The sequence below is a fragment of the Drosophila biarmipes genome, chromosome X, assembly GCF_025231255.1.
Source record: "Drosophila biarmipes strain raj3 chromosome X, RU_DBia_V1.1, whole genome shotgun sequence".
Lineage (NCBI taxonomy): Eukaryota > Metazoa > Arthropoda > Insecta > Diptera > Drosophilidae > Drosophila > Drosophila biarmipes.
In genome coordinates, this window is record NC_066611.1 from 1,289,060 (window position 1) to 1,306,347 (window position 17,288).

Consider the following 17,288-nt stretch of genomic DNA (forward strand, 5'->3'; position numbering starts at 1 on the left):
TCCGAACCGACCCACCCGCCGTAAATGTTAGGCTATGATACTTGGCATAGAGAAGGGTATCGCTGACGACCGACAGTGTCATCCAGGGCAGGCGAAAGTCCTTTCGGTACGGCGGCTCAACCTCGTGCGCCTTCGGAACGTACTTGTGGCCATCGGGAATGCCCAGTCGATGGAAATCCCTCAGAGTTATAGTCGAGTTTGAAGTGTGCCAGCTGTTCAGCAAAATTACTTGGTTCTCCATTCTCCGTTGTGTATTTTTCCAATGGATTATTTTGAACTGTCACTGGCAACATGTGGGCTGACGCATTTGTCCCAGCTGACTATTGTTTCGGTTTTAGGTGTTGGCTAATTCATTGGAATAATCATTTGTGTTCGAAAACGTATTTTAGGCGCTACCAAACACACCTAGCGGCTGCTAGCGGTATTACAAACAATTGCAAGGCACCTACTGGACGGTAGCGGTCACACTTACCATGTTTACCCTCAGTGGTCAGTGGTAACCCAGTAGGGTTACTGGGTGATTTTAAAAACGATTTTTCCCTAAACAATAATGAGATATTTGCAAATTAATGTTTATACCCTTGCAGAGGGTGTAATGATTTCGGTCAGAAGTTTGCACCGCAGTGAAGGAGACGTTTCCGCCCCCATAAAGTATATATGTTCTTGATCAGCGTCACTAGGCGAGTCGATCTAGCCATGTTCGTCTGTCCATCTGTCCGTCCGTTTCTACGCAAACTTGTCTCTCAGTTTTAAAGCCATCAGGCTGAAACTTTCCGAAAGTCTTAAAGATCTTCTTTCTATTGCAGGTAGAATATAAGTTCATCGCGCAACTATATCTTAAAGCTCCCAAAGGAACTATCGGGGAAAAAATTAAAAAAAATTATATCTTGGAAATAACATTTTTCAATTGGTTCTGAATTTCGAATAAGATTTTATCAATATCGGACGATTAGTCGGAAAATATAAACAAATTATATCTTTGGTGTTTTTTAATATGTACCCTCCAACGCTTGGAAATAACATTTTTGAATTAATTTTAAATTTCGAATTAAATTTTATTAAAATCGGACGACTATATCATATAGCTGCCATAGGAACAGTCGCAAAATTAGTGGTAAAATAACATGAAAAAATTATATCTTTGTGTTTTTCAACATATAACCTTGTAGGCTTGGAAATAACATTTTTTAATTGGTTCTGAATTTCGAATTAAATTTGATCAAAATCGGACAACTATATCATATAGCTGCAATATGAACGATCGGAAAATTGGTGGGAAAATAATATGAAGCAAACTATAGCTTTGGGGCTTTTTGACATATTATCTTATAATATTGGGAATACAATTTTTTATATTTTTGGGAATTTCGAATTCAATTTAATAAAAATCGGACTTCTCTAACAGATAGATGTCAAAAAACTGGTCTAAAAAAAGAATAAAATATTTTTTTAAAATATCACTGAAGTCTGCAAGAATCCCTAAAAATTACACATGGTGTTACTAAAGTTGATTATTTCTTATAATCTCAAAACCGTTTTCTTACCGTTTTTAACTGAAATCTGAGTCACAAGACGCGAAAGGCTCTATGCTTGCCTTTCTTGTTAAGCGATCCACTGATCTTTTGTGGAATAATTTGGGTCGGCCACTGGTTACGGCACTACCATCATTTTGACCGCAGCGTATGTACTCCTACAGTAAATAAATTATCTAATTATCTAATTAATATTATCTAATTAAGTTCTAGCTGCAACAGGACGAACGTAGGCGAGTTGCATGTCCATCTGTCCGTATGAGCGCTGTGATATCGGCTATCAGTTTTCGACCCGAAGCGCTAAAATCGTTGAAATGCAAATGAAAATGACAGGCGAGGCAAATGGAAAGTGCAAACAGGACCTGGGCGAAAGTTGAGAGAAGTTTGGCTGCGATGCGGAGGCGTACATACTACGCATGTGTATGCACGGACGCCGGATGCCAGACGAGGGGCCTCCGAAGAGCCCCGCAGAAGGGGCTGTTCATTAAGCCGTTGTCACCGAAAGTGGGCGTGGCGGGAGCTGGCGAAACCGGAGCAAATGAAACACGTAACGTGAAAAAGTTATGTGACCAAATTGCGAACGTGCAGACACGAGGAGGGGAGGGGCTGGCGGTGGTCTGGGAAAACCACGGAGCGGGCTGTGGGACAAACGTGGACGTTTTGCGACTCCTCGTCGGCGTTTAAGAAAAATGTCTGCCCTTGTCGTGTGTCATTGTTGCCCTTGCATGCATAATGACAAAAATAAAGAGACCGAGTCACAGCCGGGACAGGAGAGGCATCCGGGAGCCCGGGCCCTCAAGATAGTGCGAAATAGATGGTGAAAAGTGCACTCGGGCGACAATTAGAAGAATTTTCTCCATTTTATTCGTGCATGAGCAGGAAAAGGGAAAGATGACAACGACACGACAAATGAGTGTAATTGTGGGTGTGACACTTTCTTTATCCACTACACACTGTAACGCAGGCCAACGCAAAAACAACAGAAAATAATTTATTGTGGCTCTACGGTCTCGCTTGAATCGATATGAAGGTCAAGAGGGGGCACGTGTGCCGAGCGTGCATCTAGCCAGAGATGTGGGAGCCCTCCGCATTCCACGACTGCCCTGCCACGCACCACCACCCACCGCCAGCAGCCCACCTTGCCCACCTTGCTCACCTTGCCCACTGATTAGTGAGGTCTGGAGCGAAGGTACTTCGTGGTCCAGCTCGACCCCGCACAGACATTGATTACGGAGGGGCAGACTGGAGGAGTGCTGAGCTGAAGCCGACTTCCATAAAATGCGATTCAGTTTTGAAGCACCTTAAGCAAGCAATTCAAAAATGTGTACGGGGGTTGCTCTACATAGTTTTGGCCTCACTATGAAAATGGCGATTTGTATCAACAAAAATCGCCGATTGTTCTTTTAAGTATTCTCGAGGAAGATTTGCACAATTTGCATGCACTCCAACGAGACCAAACCCTTTTTACGGCCAGGTGTTCATACATTATCGAATGTTGTTGGAAGAAATACACAGGGCTTAACGATTCCGGTCAAACGTTGCAAAAAAGGAATTCTACAAATATCTGCATCTCTTGTAGTTTTCGACGCTGCGCCTACTTCTCTGCCGGCGTTGAAGTAGCCCTGGCCCCAGAACTAAGGGGTATATATTAAACCACAGCACTTCATTTAAAAATATTGTAATCAAGTTAGAAAACACTATATAAGATCGTATTCATATTTACTCAATATAGATTATGTTGTCATTATTCAGCTTAAAATATTTAAACTAATTTGAATTTGGTAAAAATTGCAGTGAAGTATATTAAATTTAAATATAATATTAAACTTCAAATTCATTCACACATATTTTTTTCATTTTCTTTGTTTTTTCAGGTTGGGCTCTGTTATTATTTTTTAACCGGCGGAATCCCGGATCCGTGCGACAGTGATTGCCCGCAATATCATTGATTGTCAGCCTTGTATGATATAAATGTTCTGTGCGCTATCCCAAAGCAGGGAGCCGTAAGTCCAAATGGGCTTCAGAGTGGGATTGCAGAGCAGAGCCTTGAGGTCCAGACCCAGGAGTGATCGAGAATTATTCTAGCTGAACGTTGGTCTAGTTGGCAATCTCGAGCGGCCCAGGACTGCGGTATCGTCAGCGGTATAGGAATATCGGCTGTGTAGGAGTAGGGCTCAGTGCGCTGCCTTGTAGAACTCCAGCTTCAATGTCATACCGGTTGGATGTTGATGCATTGCATCTCACCGCGAAGGCTCTGTGGCCAAGTAACTTATGACCACCAGCCATGTGGTTAAGAGACATCGAGGCATCGCACTACAATATTCCCCATACTTGGTTAGTTGACCTGTTTGATAGCTCCGTGCCTCTTTCGAAGCCAAATTATGAAGCCTATATATGGTGTTATCCGCGAGAGAACGCATTTTTATAATAATTTGGTTTACTCACGGTAATAAGCTTATTGGCCTGTACGATAAAAGAATTGGTGCTCTTTTTGAGGCTTTTGTGTCATTATGACAACAGATTTTTTCCGTGTTTTCCGGAACTAGCCCAGTTTTTCAATCCTGTGCAATACGATGCGTATTTAATTTGACAAAGGAACGTTGCCCTGTGTCCTAAGTCACGAATTCGAGAGATGATATACACATAGAAAATCAAGGAAACCGCTGTAGTCGATGGCATCAATTAGTTGCTCAAGAATCTACATGCCAAATCCCAAATATTCTAGTCTAAGGGTTCATATATACTCTGAAAACGGACATAGAGAGATCGACTCGGCTGATTATTAGTATATATACTTTATGGGGCCGGAAACGCCACCTCTTAGCTGTTACATACTTTCTGACGAATCTAGTATACCCTTTTACTCTACTAGTAACGCGTACGGAATAGTCCGGGGAAACAGTAGGATCTTATTCTATACCAATAAATGTAATATTAATTGTTTTTAGAGAGGCAAAGAGTCCGAATTTGAGATGATACGAACATAAGATAAGTAATTAATAAATAAGTAAATCATTAACACTTTATTACTATATTAAAGTAAAAACAAGAATATTAAATTAGGCTTGCATTCCAGTTTCGGCGACTTGAAGCATATAGCAAAACAATATTCTGTACAATATTCAATGTCTTAGTAATATAAAGATCACTTTGACCACCTTTTTATAAAGCCAACCTCCAGCTTCACTTACCATGGACAAAATGTGATTAGCACACCTTAAACTTCGGTCCAAAAAATCACCAAGATCCATTACTAAAGTTATAATATCCAATAAGCCCTCACACAGCCTACTCTTTATGTTCTGCAGCTCCGATAACTTAAGATCCATCTTGAAATATCAACATTACCATTGACAAGGTCTCAGTAAACACAATATTGTGGGATGCAAAAGAAGGACTATCCGAATTTAATTTAATTAGCTTGCTACGCATGTTTTTGGTATTCTAACAAGAAAGAGATAAGCTGGTTTTAAGTCACACTACTCTGGTCTTGGCTGGCAGGAGAAACTGCTGTTCAATGATAAAATGTCGTTTATTCGGACTGTTGGGATGGGATCAACTTTAAGTTAATATTTTGATTCAATATAATTTGATATATGTCGTATTGCTTGCTTAGATGTTTTTATATTCGGATTAGCGCATCGAGCTTGTGGGATTTTCGAACCCTGTTTTTAGGGCAGGGGCGCATATAATTCCCCCATTTGTGTTTTGGGGGCCAAATGAAGGTCTATTCCAGAGAAAACTCGGGAGTGGTTTCAGATTGCACAAACTCGTTTTGTGTATTTTGGGAGCGTGTAGATTTTAATTTAGTTTGGCCAGACTGGCTCTGCTAAATATTGCCTCTATATAGAGCCTTCAACTTTTGGAACAAACTTCCATCTCACATACGGCTGGACCCAAGCTCTCCCAGAGACGTTATTAAGAGAACCCTTTACAATTACCTTTCGTCCCTTAGTATTTAGCTTGGTAAACGTCAAGTAGCCAGTTAAGGTATAAACTGTTAAATAATAAATAAAATAATACGAAAGAAAATATAAGCTCGGAGTTTTTCGACATATTAATAAAAATATTAATTTTAAACATTTTGAGTCAAATTTAATAAAAATCGGACGACTCTAACATATAGCTGCCAAAGAAACGGCAAGAGACATAAGGAAATAATTGCTTCTTAATATCTCTGAAGCTAGCAGCAATCCCTAAAAATTTCACATGATTATGTCTTATAACTGCAAGAGTATACAAACTTAGGCTTGACGAAGTTAACTTTCTTTCTTGTTTTCCATTGAAGCTGTTTATCAGTGTTAAATTTGATGCACCATGAGATGATATAGGTTGTTATAATTGTTACAAAGGACCCAAAACGGCTCTTGCAGACTACAATTTTATGTACATTAATGGGATAGTAGTGGCGCGTGAGTTTAGCAAGGGCATTGGGGGGGCTACCAAATTTACGGAATCAATATGACCTCTGAGTCAGGGGCTCTGATAAGATATTGCATGAAAATAGTACCAAGCAAGTTTATAAGATACTCTAAGATACTTTAAGATACTCGACAAAGAACGTAAACTGACGTTTTGATCACAGTTCAAGCCTCGTAAGGAAAAAAGAAGAAATGTGCACGGTCAATGTGGACTTGATTTTGTGGTACTGCAAGCTTAATGAAGTTAGTGTTGGGCTGAGTTAGTGGTCAGTAGGGCTAAGTTGCTCTCAAATAAAGCTTTTTAAAAATTTTACACTGGTCGGCATAAGTATTTTGACGAAACAAAATTAAATATACTCATAAGTTGAACTTACTTCTGTAAACTTTGGCATCAATGGATTTTTTTAAATGTTTAGAAACATGCACTTGATATTTTTATTTTTCCTTAAAAAAATCATAAAAAATATAAGCAAAATTTTTTGTTTGAAAAATTCTTATTGCAGTTACTATTAGTCTTGTTTGGAGAAACTTTTGCATCAAGTTGATGTTTTAAAAAGGAAGAGGAGAGTAAAAAAGCTTAATAAATTAATTAATTTTCACACAAAGTCGTCTTCGGACGGACAGACGAACTTATTTCGAAAAAACGATTTTCCACCCCCAACTTTGTCGGCCTTCTAAACTCAAAAATAATAATAAAAAAAAAATTCCAAAATGTTTTTGGTTGGGCATATAAAGGAAGGGGGTCAAATGAATTTGAGAAATAAAACCAAGTCAAGGCCACCCACATGCAATAATATATTTGGTCAAGGGCAAAAGAGCGTATGATTTAAAAAGTGTGAAACCAATTCGCAAACCCTAAAACGCGTTTTTTTCAAAAAATATTTTTTGGTATATATTAAATACCTCAGAACGAACCGTATAGGAGGATGAGAGTAGGGCCTTACAAATTTGCATACAAATGTTGACCGCCCTAATGTTGATGGAATGGTATTTTAAAAAATGATGAAAGCTTTCCTAACATAATTTGTCTAAACACCAACGTTTAAAAATTATGCGAAAACATTTTTTATTCAGATTGTTTCTAGCTTGTTTTTTAATTTCTCAAAAACGGATTTAAATTTTAGTGTCCTTAAGTTTTGACATAGAACACATTGTTGCAAACATCTAACACTGCCTTGTCCAAACTTTATTTAAGGGTTATGCAATCACTTTAATTGTTATAAACAGTTCCACATAATTCTACTTGAATTCAATATAATTGGTTTGCGTAAATACCAACTTTTAAAATTTATGGGAAACAATTTTTCATTGAGGTGGTTCCTAGCTTGTTTTTTGATTCCACAAAAACGGCTCTGAACTTTAAAACTTTAGTTTCCTTTTGATATAAACACATTATTGTAAACATCAAACAGTGCCTGAGCATTGAACTTTTTTTGCATTCCCATACTCTTTTTATGGGTTATGGAATCATAATGTGATTGATGTTTAAAACACAAATATCTAATATCAAACAAACACATAAGGTACAAATTTAGTGAATCTAGTGAATTGTTCCTCAAAATCGTACAGCTAAACACAGGCATATTGATTTGTGTATTTTATTATTAGATCGTAATACATTTTCGTCACAAAAGTTGATATCAAAACTTTCTTTTTTTGTTTTTTATTAAGTTAAAGTCGGAGCGGTCTATAATATTCGTTAGATTGAGTCCTAAGCCGATGTTGCGGCGGCAGCCGCTCGTTAAATAGACATATTTAAGGGCTTTGAATTCGGGAATTGCATTGTTATTTCATAAAAGGAGTAATAAGTGCGGTTTTATATATTTCCGCTTCGTGAAAAGTGATTACCACCGCAACAATTAGCCGCAAAATGTAGGCAGTGGCCTAACATTTATGATGATTACAAGCCAGACTGGTCACATTAATAATGGCGATTGACATAACTCTATGTCAGTTGTGAATACGATTATACATTTTTAAGTACCCCTTTGATAATGAGGTTTCCGAGGGGGGGCGTTTACTACAAACGTATGCGTGTGTGCAGCTTATTTGGCAATCCACTTACTAAGGACTCCATACTAGTTGACCCCAGTTCCGGTCAACAACACGGGAAAACATGAAATTAATTGATTACGATAGACGGATCAAATTGATTATGCTTGAACGGTCAACCGGGAAGTTTTCTTAATCAAAGCCAAATATATAAAACTGTAGTCGAATTCCTTTAAAGCCCCAGATCGTCTAAGAGTTTCACTAGTCGAAATATCTCATTCTTTGTAGTGCGAGTTTATGTCAATTCGTAGTTTAAGCCTTGGAATCTCCGACGCGCCATGTGCACTCCAGATATGATTGACAACATGGGATTTGAGGGGGAGCTGGATAGGGAAGAGAGTTGTTTCGATATTTGTTTCGCGTGGTTGCCGAAATTCACCAAGCATCCTGCCATTGGTTAATGGCTTTTCAGCTCCGCCATAGCTGCCAAATAGCTTTTTGTGGTGGAGTCCAGTGGTTCCCCAATGGAGAGCTCTTCTGAGATTGTATTACTGGTGGATTCTGCGAATCGGCCGTGAGATACGTACCATCCTCATCTTTCGTCGTCGGAGCACCCTCACAACGGTGCGCATAACGTATGTCAAGGCATCGGGCACCCACAAATCATAACAACTTCAAATTTGGTCGGTACAGAGCAGTGCGATAGGATCTCAGTCTTGTAGTGGGGGCCAACAACCTCCTACTCGTAGTAGGAGAACACAATCGCTGCACCCCTAACCACCATCCCGTGGATTCGCCGCTGGAGCTCCAAGAGATCAGTGTGCGTATGTAGAGTTCAGGAGAACACAAACAAATTGATTGAGATCAAGAGTATATACTTCTATTTCCTCTAGCTATTACATACTTTCCGATAAACCTAGTATGTATACCCCTTAACTGGGAGCTTAACTTGCTGTACGTTCGTAGTAGAAATCAGTCTTGTTAGAAACAATCTAAAATCTTAAGAACAAAAATGGCTCCACTTTATAAAGAGACGATTGTAGGTAATAAACTGACCTAATAGAAAGAATATAAAGACCATCGGGTAACAGGTTAACAGGAAGCGTTTTCGAGTTTATAACGACCCCGATCTCTGATCTCGCGAATTTTAAGAGCTACAGGGTTCAGATTTTAGATTTAAATTTGTTATTTTCGAATGCGTTTGGTACGCGATCATGCCACGCCCTTACTAACGCCCACAAAGGCTTAAATCTGTCTGCTGCCCAGATTACCATTTATTGAAATCTCGGGTAGGTGGCGCTTTACAATCTCGCATTTCTGCTTGTATATATCTCTCTTCCTTTCAACTGAGTAACAGCCATCAGATAGTCGTGGCACTTGTCTATAGCGTACTTTTTGTTTTTTAATTCACTTATTGTATTTTGAAACTGGCACCCGTATCCATATTTTATACACAGGTGCATTCTGTATATTTGACATCTGTACTTTTAGGCATTGCGTTAGGGGTTCTCAAAATGAATTGGTCCTGGGTATATGACTATGTCTTCTCTCGCTTATAACTTCTTTAAAAAAGCATAAAGTTATTTTGAGCTTATGGCTTGGAAAATAACTAACAAACCAAGAATGCGTTCGCCTGAAATTGGGATTAAAAGTTTGCAAGAACCTGACTCTTTTTTCTCAGAATCGGTGTGTAGAAATGGTTTCGCTTATTAATAAGCCTCTTAAAGCTATAGGATTTTTAATCATCCTCCGGGGATTAATGGGAAAATTTTGTAACACAGTCATAATAACAAAGAACACAAATTTGTCCTTATTTTTCGAGGAACGAAATGATTGACTTATAAAATTTAAATTTTATGTTTTAAATTGTGCTTGAAATATTGCGATACAAATATATAAAAACACAAGTTTAATAAATGTTATTTACATTATTTTATGCCCTTGATTAATTGAGTAAAGCTATTAGTAAGAAGCAAGCATGCAAGAAGTGTTCTTTTATAAAATGTGTTCGTCTCAGTACAAACCTGCGAAAGCCTGATGCGCGGCACTCCAAGTACAAATCACATTAGTGGATGATCCGAAAGCCGAGTAATAAGCTGACGGCTCGCAGGGGCATGGTTCATGTTTGACAAGGAAACTCCATTAAAAATGCAATTTGAAAATTTGATGGTATTAAAAGTGGGGGCAAAACAACCGTAACCAGAACAACAAACAACTGACAACAACCGAGCAACATCGTGTTCGTTATTCTGCCAGCTGCCGTTGGATTTTATAGCTGCTGGAAGTTGAGAAGACGAGCCGAAGGACCACAGGGCGCAAACATATTTTTTCCTAGGGGAAAATAGTGTATAATCACGGCCGTTTCCTTATAAATAATAAATTAACATTTTTACAAATTTCCTAAGCAGGAAGTGCAAAATATCTATAGATATCGCTATTACTTCTGTTGTATTTCGATAGTAAAGTTCAGACGGAGCTTATACCTTCACTCATAAAAAAATTAGCCCTACATTTTGGAAAAAGACCTCAACTTTCTAGCACAATAAAAATATAATACATTTTTTATTTACAATTTAAGGATGTACCCAATTTTAGTATATTTGAGAAAGGTTGAACTTATTGTCGGAAAAATATCTTCTATGATAGTCTATGAAATATTAAAAGTGTAACATTCCCAAAAATAGGGATATCCCGTTGGGGATAAATGCACAAGCCTAGTTGTATTCTCAGCCAAATTACGCGTCCAATGACCCTCATTTGTTAAAACCTCATGGTCCGTTCAAAAGTGATAAAACGAGCCGAATGATTAAAAGGTGGGAGTGCTTTGTTTGATCTACAATCAATGTATCAATCAATGCCATTCCTTGTTTTCTTCGTGTGATATTGATGAAACCAAACTTATCTGTTTAAAATGTTATTCTAGCAATCAAGGTGAAGGCGCAACAGTTTTTGTCGGCTTGTGGGCGCTAGGATGGGCGTGGCTGCTGGAATAAGTTGCGTTGCGGAGTCATTCCCTGAATATGCATGCTGAGTCCCAACTTCCGAGCATTATAGTTCCGAGATTACAGCGTTCATACGGACATACAGACATATGGATATGGCTAGATCGACAAGGCTAGTGATTCTGATCAAGAATATATTTTCTTCTTAGGATCGGAAACGCTTAATTCTACCTGTTACGTACAATCTGACGGACCCAGTGTCGGATATAGTAAACAACAAAATCTATTCACTTTGAGATTAAAGTATTTGCGTCGAAAGACTTAACCATACACTATTTAAGGCGGATGCAAATTGTAAATTTTACGCCAAACACTGGGATAAGAATAGTTTAATAAACAGTTTTTACATTTTGCAATGTTTCTTAAAGGCTTTAAATATTCCTTCTTCTGTATGAACAAGTTATAGCCAAGCAAACGGCTTTCAAATGATACAACTTTCATGGTAATGACTTTTCTTTTACAGCTGCTAGTTCAACCAAACTTTTCCTACTATCACACACTCTTCCCTACCTTAATGCGAACCGTATTATAACTACTTTATTGGTCAACATAACGATACGGATGTAGTCACTTAAGATCCCTAAGTTTCAGTTTGTCCGAAACATTTTTAAAATAGTAATTTTTATTGGCAACCGCAACTCCCACAAAAATATTGTCAAACGTAAACTAAAAATCCCTGTAATATCTCATGCAGTTCAAGTATTTGGAAACCCTAACGAACTCATTATAAATACTTGTAGAGCATATCGGATTGGTATCGAACTTGAATCAACTTTCATTACTGAAAAATTCATCAATGAATCATCGTTGACAACAGCGGCTCCAAGACATACAGCACGTCTCCAAAAACAATGCAGCTACTCTTTCATCGTCAATTCATCGATGACAGCAGCCTGACCGTCATCAGTAAGCTACCTCATAGGTTAAGGTTGTTTGAAGAGAATTCGAAATCAAGAAATTAGGGATTAAGATGAAATTTGAGCTGATCAGGAAAACGTATAAGTAGGTCAGGATAATCTAGGGTTAGGTAAGGCAAGTTTAGATGTTTATGAAAATTGAGATGTAGATTAGAAAAGCGTAGTAGGAGGTGAGAATAATATTCCCTGTTAATCAGGAATATATAGAAAGAAAAGAGTTAGATCAGGGAGACTAAAATTTTATGTTGAAGAAGTGGCCAACTTGGCCAAATCGAAATTTAAAATGAAGAACATTTAAATGAAAGGCACTATTATAAATTTAAATGCGGCCAGATATTAAGAAAATATATGCATATTGGCTTACAAAAATTACGTGTTGTAGCATGATTACAAGAATTTTAATATTGACGGTCTTAATATTGACGGACTTCCTTTAACTAAAAGCTCTCGTGCATAATTGTGAACTATTTTAGTTCGTGTTGATTATAATAATAATTGCCCTTTTATTCCAGTAGCATTTGTTTTGCTAAAAATAACCCATCAATACATGTCAAAATTTATTAAACAATTGTCCAACCTTTTTATAAACTGACTTACAGTTACAAAAAAAACAAGAAAGAAAATTAACTTCGGCCAGCCATGCAGTTATAAGAAATAATCGATGTAACATAATTTAAAATTTTTAAAGATTGTTGCTAGCTGCAGTAATATTAAAAACATAATTTTTAGATAATTATGTCATTATTTCTGTTTCTTTGACAGATATATTCTACAGTCGTCCGTATATACAAAAAATACAAAACATTATATCCCCAATAGTATTAAATAGCATGTCAAAAAACACAGAAGCTGTAATTTGTTCCATATTAATTTTCAACCAGTTCCTGGGGTCATACTTCCGGTCACAGCTGTAGGACATGTCTTCAGGTTGGTCGCAAAATAGTGCATAAAAATGCATACATCAACATACGGTGCTTTTTCCTGAGTTTATAACTGATGAAGACTTTGCGTATAGAACTTATCCAAGCCATCGCAGCAGAGAATATGTGAATAGTCCGTCCGCTTTTAAAACGCTTCCTTCCTATACATATTATGAATCTTGTTGAATTGGTGGTAATTTTTTTTAGAACGTTTTTATTATAATTAAGTTATAAATAAAGTTTCAGAACAAAACCAAAACAGTTTTTCCACTCAATTAATGTAAATGCGAACTTTTATACCTACACAGAAAAAAAAATGGGTCAAGATCAATTTGATATGCGCATGGTAAGTTTGTGTTTTTCCGACAAATATCAATTTTACCATGAAATAATGTCAGATTGATACCAATAATTTTTATTTTCACGAATTCTCTCTTTTCGAATATTCCTGACATCGAAAAAGAGAGGATAGAGCAATATGGCAGCGTTAATTACGTGAGTGGAAGCGAAATAGACCGATTCGAAATTCGACTTGGCTTACTTCAAACATGTTGTCTCGCTTGCACTAACATGGTTTCCATGGCCTTAGAACTTAATGCCCGCGGAAAACGTTGTACGATAGACCAGCTGCTAAGGTGTCTGTCTCTGATGCTGAAGGTGCCAGGTTCAAATACGCCCCAAGGCAGAGTATGCTTTAAGAGTTTAAGAATAATATCTGAAATGCCTTATAATTGTCATAACAAAAGCTGCATTTAAATGATTTCAGTTTTCAATAATAAAAATAAAAATAAAATTGTCGCGGGGAGGACTCGAACCACTAACCCTCAGCCCTGTGTATCAAAAACGAAGCGCTAGCCCTCTGAGCCAACGCTTGATTGTGACAAAGAAGCTTTGTCAAAGCTTTTTTCTAGAAAAAAGTGATACCACTAATGTAAAAATGATATTACCGAAATATCGTTTTTAACATTTCGATCATATCAAATTGATATGTGACATATCAGGGCGGAATTGATACTGGATTTCATCAAATTGACCATCATATCATATCAAATTTTTTTCTGTGTATAGGGAATTTGTAAGAAAGCCGAGGACATTATTTCAGCTTCTTACTGGAAAAGCAAAGATGAATATTTGATGTCCAGTCTTATTTATTTTTATTATTATACCGCGCACACACTCTGTTCGCAAAAGCAATGGGGAAATAATATTGAAATTCACAACAAATATTAAATCTATTTGTTGAAAATTTTCCTATTATCTTTGAGGCAAAAAGTGTCTTACAATGTTATCGGCTTACTCTATGTAAAAGATACCATCAATTAAATCGAAAACTCGGTTTTACGATCTTCGTTTTCCTTTGCTTGCAGCTAAAAACTGAAAAAATCTTTTACCTTAAAAGAAATGTTAAGGAGACAGCAATGAAAAGAAGTACAATTAGTAGGCAGAAACTTTAAAATGAACGTAGGCGTTTTAAATATCTTTTTAAAGATTCACTTACGTTGGTTCGGACAAAAAAAAATGATATTTTATTATTTGTATAATTTTGTTAATTAATTATTTTTATTTTAGTTATTTACAATTAAAGTTTATTTACTAATATATTCTTTATTTACAATTATTGTTTATAACTGTTTATTTTAATTTTCTGTTATTTTCATTCATTTTTCATTATTTTTTTAAGTCAATTTCGAATTCTTATTTAGTTTTTTTTGTTATTTATAATTTTATAAATTTCAGAGGAGGTTCTACGGGGTTCTCAGGGAGAACACTCTTATTATGCAATACTGGGACGTATTGGCGGAAAACACAGAAGTTTTGAAGATGTCATTTACACAAGATAAGGAGATTTACGGATTTCCCTTACACGATTTCGAAAGTTATTTGACTGCAGAGCTTATTGGTTTTTTTGTAAGTATCGAGCATGGCCGACATGTTTACTGAACTAGAGAATGTTGTCAATTTTGTTGAACACTTTAAAGCGTAGTTTTTTGTATGTCCAAAGTTAAGGAATCCCAAGGACCATGCCATCAGAAAAAAAGCTTTAAAAAAATCTAAACAAAACAAACGTTGTCCCATAATTTAACGGTTGTATCTAAATCGTGTTTAAGAAGCGTATATAGTATTTCGAAAAACTGACAACTAAAATTTAATTTTCATTTTGATCTATTTTTGCGTATTATTTTTAAAGTGAGCATCCGATTTTGACAGTTAAAGTGTCATTCGACAACGAAACTTTACAGTATTTGTGTTATTTTGACATTAATTTTCCGATCGTTCCTATTGCAGCTGTAGGATATAGTCGTCTGTTTTCTTTCAAATTTTTATTCAAAGTTCTGAAATAATAAAAGAATAATATTCCCAAGACTAGAAGTTAATAAAACATCACCATAATTAAACCCTTGCAGAGGGTATTATGATTTCAGTCAGAAGTTTGCAGCGCAGTGAATGAGACATTTCAGACCCCATAAAGTACATACTTTCTTGATCAGTATCACCGACTTATATACTACCTGCAAAAGAAAAAAGAATTTTGGGAAACTCTCAGCACGATAGCTTTGAAACTGAGAGACTAGTTGGCGTAGAAACGGACGGACGGACAGATCGAATATTCTAGTGATGCTGATCAATATCCTATGGGGTCGAAAACGTGTCCTTCACTGCGTTGCAAACTTGTAATACCCTATGCAAGAATATAAAAACCTATAATAAACCTATGTTAGACTTCATTTCTGTCATTAAGGCGTCAAACTATTTTGGTATCTAACAATATCTTGCTCAGTATACATACTTAGTGTTACTTCACGATTAAAAGCACGCCTATACCCTAAAAATTGACAAGAAAGAACACTCAACCATTACTTTGCTAAATATTTTCGGGAGTTTTCAAGATTGCACATTTTATTTGGTTGATATCAGAACTACATCGTTAAAAGATTTTCTTCTTGATCAAAAGTGAGCTTGTTGAGGTAAGTTGCTTGCTAAATTTTTGGCTCCTATTCATTCATTCTGAAAACAAGCATGGGAAGTTCGATACGAATAATGGCTTGTTCGCTTGCCTCTCGCACATGCGATAGTCGCATTATCTATCTTTTGTATCGCTTATGCGATTATTTTACGGCATTGTTCAGCTCATTACTTAGATGGGTTGAGAAGAGGAAGATAAAAGTGCAAAGAACTGGGATATTTTTTTTATAAATAAGGCATGGTCAGTTCAGCAATTGAACGTTAACTTTAAACCTTATAATTCAAATAACTCTAACCGGCTGATTTCAATATTTTATCTTTTAAAATAACTTCTAAATAGGTTTACAACTGTTGGCAAAAATATTTGAAATAAATATAATACATACAAATTCATGAATACTTTTTCTTGATTCACGAGCCGTGTCGATCTCTGTTTGCGCAAGTTTGTAGTAGGAATCGTTTCTGACCCCATTAAGTATTTCTTGTCAGGATCACTATCCCAATCGATCTAGCCATGTCCGTCTGTCCGTGTGAACGCTGCCGCATAGCACCTACAGCTTTTTATGCTAGAAAAAAAAGGTGTAACTAAACTTTTGAAAAAACGTCCAATACACTAATAATAAACAATCTTAAAGTGTCTACTGTAAAAGTTGTTAAATGAAATATTGGTGCTACCTATCGAATAAAACAAAAATGAATAATTGAAATTTTTATATTTAGTACACCATATTAAGTATACTATCAAAACTACCAAATACAAAAAATCGGGCTTAATCGTTTCCAAATACCGCAAATACCGAAAATCAAAATCCGACATACTAAAAATCAAAAATACCAAAAACAAAGGAAATTGGTCTTACTAAAAAATATCGAATAATTGAAATCGAGCTTCGCAACATGTTCGGTATTTTTGGGATTTTCGATACGAAAGGCCAAAGTGTTTTTCTTGGTGAATGGTCACACAATTCAAAATGATTCCATTTGCGCAGTCGTATTCGAATCGTTCTCGAGGCATGTTCTACTTAGTTACTTATTAAGTGATTTTTTTACAAAGTTGGACAAATTATAAATTTAGTTTCCTAATGGATTTTTTTCAACGCATGATCTTAAATTATAATTGCATTCTTTTTTTTCACAATAATCATAAACTTAATATTAATTTAAATTGGGAATTGAAAATTGCTTTATTTTAAATGCCATAGAGCATGCGGAGCTCAGTCGGGGGGATGGTATCATAAATTTCGTCGTCAATAATGTAATGCAGACACTCGTAAGAAACACCGGCACCTAAAACAAAAAATGATTTTTATTAATGCTATTTTCCTTGTGTTTGTTAATAGCATTCAATTTACTTAAATTTTTCACTCCTAAAACCGAGAAGAGCCGATCTCGGGTTTTCCGTTCTTAATTTTTCTGGGTGTAGCAGAGTCACCTTAGCTTTCCAGTCCAACACAGACAATTCCTGTCCGCGGATCCAGTCGCTCTCGTCCAGGGGAACGTCCTTACTCAGCTTGAACTTCACTGCAATCCTGTGAGCATC